Source organism: Grus americana, chromosome 14, assembly GCF_028858705.1.
Source record: "Grus americana isolate bGruAme1 chromosome 14, bGruAme1.mat, whole genome shotgun sequence".
Lineage (NCBI taxonomy): Eukaryota > Metazoa > Chordata > Aves > Gruiformes > Gruidae > Grus > Grus americana.
The window spans coordinates 19,503,537-19,509,618 of record NC_072865.1 but is presented as its reverse complement, the minus strand read 5'-3'; the positions used below and the strand labels follow the sequence as shown (position 1 = coordinate 19,509,618).

Sequence of the window (6,082 nt, the reverse complement as noted above, 5' to 3'; positions counted from 1 at the left end):
TTGGTTCGTTAGAAGATTCTGGCAAAAAAAAAAAAAAGCCCGACCGCTTATGTGCAAGGCTTGCCTGTTCGTCTAAGCCAACATTGCCACCTTGCGCTGGTATGAGGAAAGTTCACTTTTCATGTGCTTTCCTTAAATTGGTTGATTTTATGACCAAAGCAGTACTCGTACAATCGGGCAAAGACTATGATTTGAATTCTTTCGTAGTCAATGTATTTGTTCCAAATTTGATTTTGTGGCTAAAGAACCAGTCTCTCCATCACCTTGGAAGCTGCTGTGAGGGGGTGTAGCTGAATTCAGTCTCCAAGGGAAAGGAAAAATCTGCATTTTGAATTCATCACAGGCTGATTTTTCTTCTCTATATGTGGCTGGAGAGCACAATGAAACAATAATGCAGGAGGTGTTGGGAAAAAACCAGGGTTGGTACAAAATATGTGTTGAAATAACATGGAAGTGCTCAGAGAACAATCACAAGAAATGCAGCTTGCTTAAACTCAGCATAAAAAACAATTAAGTGCTCAAAAGCAAACACATAAATCTAAGTTAACAATACTTCTGTGCTCCAGTACTGCAGAGCAGCAAAAGCAGAGCAAAGCACTGTGATGAAATGTAAAGCAATCCAGCCACTTTTGCCCAGTAAAAGTCATATATAGATTGCAAAACATACGGTGCTAATAAACAGAATCATAAATCACGTTAGCATTTCCCGAGTACAAAAGCAGGTCTTGCTCTGTTTCCCTGGCTTTATTTCAACGCTAGCATTTTGTTCCTCTGAGCCCACACGGGTTCTCTCTCCATTTCCTTTGTTGTCCTTTGGTCAAGGCACCAAACCGGCAGCGAGGTGAATCATTTTGACCTTTATTGACTGCGTTTGCACTGCTGAAGGAGCCACACAGCGCTGACCATCACTACCCTGCTAACACAGCTGCTGTGCTAAGACACAGAGCTCCAGCTCCCTAAACCTGTACTCGTCCTGATCACTGGAGAACGTTTATGACTGCACTGGGTTGAGCCCAGCCCACTGGGTTGAGGCCAGGTGCCCCCCAAAGCTGCTCTCTCACTCCCCCTTCTCAAGTGAGCAGGGGAGAGAAGATACAACAAGAGGCTTGTGGGTCAAGATAAGGACAGGGAGAGATTGTTCACTAATTACCGTCACGGGCAAAGCAGACTCAACTTAAAAAAATTCATCTCATTTATTACCAGGAAAACAGAGTAGAGTAAGGAGAAATAAACCCAAATCCTAAAACTCCTCCCCTTGCCCCTCCCTTCTTCCCAGGCCCAACTTCACCCCCCATTTCTCTCCCTCCTCCCCGCCAGCGGCACAGGGGGACGGGGAATGGGGGTTGTGGTCAGTTCATCACACGGTGTCTCTGCCACTCCTTCCTCCTCAGGGGAGGACTCCTCTCACTCTGCCCTGCTCCAGCCTGGGGTCTCTCCCACGTGAGACAGTCCTCCATGGACTTCATACAACTCCTGGGGCTGCAGTTCTTCACCAACTGCTCCAGCGTGGGTGCCTTCCACGGGGTGCAGACCTTCAGGAGCAAACTGCTCCAGCATGGGTCCCCCACGGGGTCACAAGTCCTGCCAGCAAACCTGCTCTGGCGTGGGCTTCCCATGGGGTCACCGCCTCCTTCAGGTGTCTCCACCTGATACGGCGTGGGGTCCTCCACAGGCTGCAGGTGGAATCTCTGCTCCCCACCATCCTCCACAGGCTGCATAGGGACAGCCTGCCTCACCATGGTCTTCTCCACAGGCTGCAGGGGAATCTCTGCTCCAGCGCCTGGAGCACCTCCTCCCCCTCCTCCTTCACCAGCCTTGTGTCTGCAGAGTTTCTTACATCGCACTCCTCTCCCTGGCTGCAAAAGCTGCCACTCTTTTTTTTTTTTCCCCTTCTTAAATACGTTATCCCAGAGGCGTTACCACCGTCACTGATGGGCTCAGCCTTGGCCAGTGGCAGGTCCATCTTGGAGCCGGCTGGCATTGGCTCTGTCAGACATGGGGGAAGCTTCTAACAGCTTCTCGCAGAAGCCACCTGTGTAGCCGCCCCAATACCAAAACCTTGCCATGCAAACCCAAACCAATGACGTTCCTATGTTTTTGGTTTTTTTCCAGTACATGCACAAAGCCCGGTGGATTTGGGGGGAAAAAGCGCTACCAACCAGCTGTCTGGAGAGTTGTGAGGCCTCAGAAGAGCTCTCACAGTGCATAAGGCGGGCACTGAACAGAGCCCTGCAGCCGTTCCCAAGCGCTCTGATGGGATAAGTGCCGCTGCTGGTGTGCTGTGAGGTTACCCCAGCAGCCTTCCTCCGTCCTCCTCTGCTGCCTTTTCTGACACAGCACAGCCAGGCCTACAAGTCTTGAGTTCAGCCCCAAAATGAATGTAGAACAGTTTTTCAAGGAAATAAGCCAGTCAGCCTGTATTTATTGTCCATATAGCATGTATTTACATGGTTCACAGTATATATTCCTCATTTTCTGCCAATTTCAGAAACACAGAAACAAGAGACCCCTAACGCAGCGAGCTTGGTTCTTGGCAGTCAGCAACCCACAGCCACCCTGAGGGCAGCGGGCAGCCAGCCGCAGAGCACCCATCGCTCTCCTCCTGGGCAAGTACTGGCAAAGAGGAAGATTACAACATAAATCCATAGGAAGCCTGGTCATTAGTTTTGCAGGTAGAACTCGTTCATATAGAACCAGTAAAATTATTCATGTATGTCATAAACTTCAACTAAGAAAATACTTTTTTCTAATAATGTTGAATACTTTGACAGATATTTCCACACGGAGCGTAACAAATGCGTAGTCAGAGGTCAGCACTACCAGATGGCAGAAGGGCTAACAGGGAAGTGAGCAGCACAGGGGATGTTTCAAAATTAGGAGAGCCCTGAAAAAAATTCCACACTGTAATTAATTTCTACTAACTGCATGACAGCAGCTCCTGTTTGACTTAAACCATCCGTAACTCAGGAACTAACCTGTTGCCTGCTGCCTTCTTACCAGAAGCCCCACAGTTACAAGCCCCAGCTCTAACACTGTGAATACCCGTTACACCCCTGCACTGCAGCACGGGGTGCAGCAGCAGTCCCCTGTCCTGCCTCTCAGGTCAGTTTGTACATAGATGGCACTGTAACTACAGCAGCATCTACAGTTGGCTAATTGTAACGTAATGTGACTTTTGAACCATTTTTTAAAAGCTGAAAACAGACGTTTTAGCCTGAAACACCTCCTAAGTCTGGATTATTTCACAAGCACGGGGTTCTCCAGAAGACTGCACTGAATCCAGATGGGTCAGGCATCTTGGCGAGAGCAACACCCTCCTCTGCTCTGACAACTGTGCTCATTTTTGAGTTTCAATGGCATTTTTATCGCCTGTCCCCTCCCCACCAGTTTCAATGTATTTTACGTAATCGGCACCTTTCCAACTCACCCAGGGAAGGGAGATAATGCCAAAGTTCTCTCAAGTGAGGAACTGAAGCATGGGAAGGGTATCTTATGAACTCATAGCAGAAATAGGAATTCCAGACTTTTATTTCCTTTATGGAAACATAAACATCTGTCTGTAAACATCTGATCTCCTTCAAAGTGCAGGAGAAAAGGAAACCTTGTTAAAAACCAGCCCTTGCAGCAGAAGCTACGGAGCACAGCGTGTGTGCGTGGCCTCAGGAGGGGCACCAGGCGCTCAGCACCGCATTCTGGCCTCCCCAGTCTCCCACAGACAAGAATTCAACCTGACTTTCAAACCCTGCTGCACCCACAGCCTTACAACAGAATGAAAACCAAAACGAAAAGTTTAAATATAAATAAGTTTGCAAGTTTAAATAAGTTTAATAAATAGAGGTCACAGAAAAAATATTGGTTTAAACAGCAGGAGGGGATTAACAATTAACAAAGTGTATATGTAATTCTTGTTAATACCTTGCCCCAACCCCCTTTGATGTTTCAAGTTACTACATCCAGATCCTGAAAACAAGTACTCCTCCAGTAGCCCCATTTAAATTGTGGAAGCTTCCATCTTCTCAGTCTCCTTCAGATGGGGCTCTTCAATGCAGCACCAACAGCTTCTTTCTTTTCTTTTGTCAACTGCTGCCTCAGTGAACCCCCACCCGCAGGGAAACATGCAAACCACTTGCCTGTAATTAAAAAACATACAAAGACAGTTAACAGGAATATCGCTAAAGACCCCAAATTCAACCCTTAACACTGACCAGTTAATTGGCTGACCTTCATTTTTGTACAAAAAATGCAACATTAAAAAATCTGCAACAGTTGGGTTTTTTTTTTTAATATATATTTTCTGACTGTGCATTGTCTGCATCCAATCCAGGATTAACTCCACGGAGAAGGAGTTACTCCACTCTCAAGCATGCAGAGTGCTGCCAAACCCTGGCACCACCTAATGCCAGAACAGCACTGGCAGTGCCAGGAGCGACTCGGCAGCACATTTCTCTCCCAGCAGCATAACACTATCACAGGCACTGAGCAGCAATGGCTAGCTGACTACCGCTGGATGAAACAGAACTCAAAATTGAGATTTTAAAGGACAGAAGGAAGTAGAGGCCCAAAAGTACATGGCTCTGGTGATGCGGGCCTTGCTTTAACACCTCCTCTCCTCAGGGCTCCCGGGAAACGCTGCCTGCTTCGCTAGAGAAACCAGGTTATTATTATTTTCACCCAGAGGCCGGCACAGCAGCCTGTTCACAAGCCAGCATATGCAGCATGGCAGCAGGAGCAGTCTCTTTGCCCATCTCCCCTGGGCTCACAGAGCTCACCCACATAGCTCGAAAGGATCCTGAGCTCTCCCCGTGCCTCATGCACAGGTTATTCCTTCGCATCTACGGGAAGTGCTCCCGGAGCGGCGGTCTCCTCCAGAAGATGCCTCATGCATGGCATGGCTGCTTCATACACTGCAAAACTTGGGGGTTTTCATGGACAAAGGCCACCAGTGAGGACCCGTTACCTGAAGGATGTGTCTTCCAGACAGCTCTTTGCCACCTAAGCCTTCCGAGTTACAGCCATCTCTTCACTCACACTTAAGCTGCATATCAGCTGGAAGCCCTGAAGAGAGCACAAGAGAAACATCACTTCAAATATTCAATTAATTAAATCTGTATTAATAGAGTCAAACAGCTGGGATCTGGCTTACAGAAGGGGGGGGGGGGGGATCAAACCGAATAATAGGCTGAGAAATTACTTCTAAACGGCACAGCCTGAACAAATTACCCTCTGGTCCCATGGCCTCAGATGTTATCAGCCAGCGCGGGCAGCAGAGCAGGACCGCCCTTCGGCCATTAATAACAATTAAAAAAACAAAAGGGAGCAATATTGCACGTGGCGTTTTCCATTTCCAGAGCCCTGGGTAGGAGTGAGGCACCCCAAGTGCTCCTCACCTCACGGCAGCGGAGTCCCGGCGCCTTCACCTCATGGCGGGTGGGTAGGGGAGGAAAGCGGCCCGGCGTCTTCACCTCACCTCATGGCGGCAGGGGGGAAAGGAGGTGGCCCGGCGCCTTCACCTCATGGCGGGGGGGGATGGCGGAGGAAAGCGGCCCGGCGTCTTCACCTCACCTCACGGCTGCAGGGGGGGGAGAGGAAGCGGCCCGGCGCCTTCACCTCATGGCGGCAGGGTGGGGAGGCGGCCCGGCGCATTCACTTCACCTCACCTCATGGCGGCCGACCCCACCCAGCGCCGATGCAGGCCCCCACGGCGCCAGGAACAGAGAGAGGTCGGGCCCCGCCGCGCCGCCGGGGTGGTTCCGCAGGCGCCGCCTCGGCCGCTCCCCTCGGGGCGGGCCCGGCCCGGCGGGGCTCGGGGGCGGTGGCGGGGCCCGGCAGGCGCGGGCAGCCTTCCTGTGGGCAGGCTGGATGAACATAAACTCGATAGTCTCGTGAAAGAAAACAGGCAGCTTAAGCGGCGTGGGTCTGTATCTCCTCTGTTCGGGGCCAGAACACATGCCGGTGTGGAGAATTAGCTTGTATCTTATCATGCAGGGCTTGTAGGAATAAATGCAGTGTGGTACCATCTCTGGTCCCCAGCTGTGACAGACAATTAAGGTTATAAAAGTGCTTTTCAGCAGAGCCCAGCTCA

General features: G+C 50.2%; 1 long non-coding RNA gene and 1 other non-coding gene across 2 annotated transcripts; both read right to left on the bottom strand.

The window, feature by feature from the left end:
* Positions 1-2,472: 2,472 nt before the first annotated feature.
* Positions 2,473-5,765, bottom strand: LOC129213016 (uncharacterized). The gene is made up of 3 exons (XR_008579336.1): positions 5,388-5,765; positions 4,958-5,055; positions 2,473-4,130 (listed from the first exon to the last, which is right to left on the bottom strand). It is a non-coding gene; the product is annotated as an uncharacterized LOC129213016 (long non-coding RNA).
* On the bottom strand, positions 4,305-4,508 carry LOC129213025 (small nucleolar RNA SNORA74). Its single transcript, XR_008579339.1, has one exon. It is a non-coding gene; the product is annotated as a small nucleolar RNA SNORA74 (small nucleolar RNA).
* Positions 5,766-6,082: the final 317 nt, after the last annotated feature.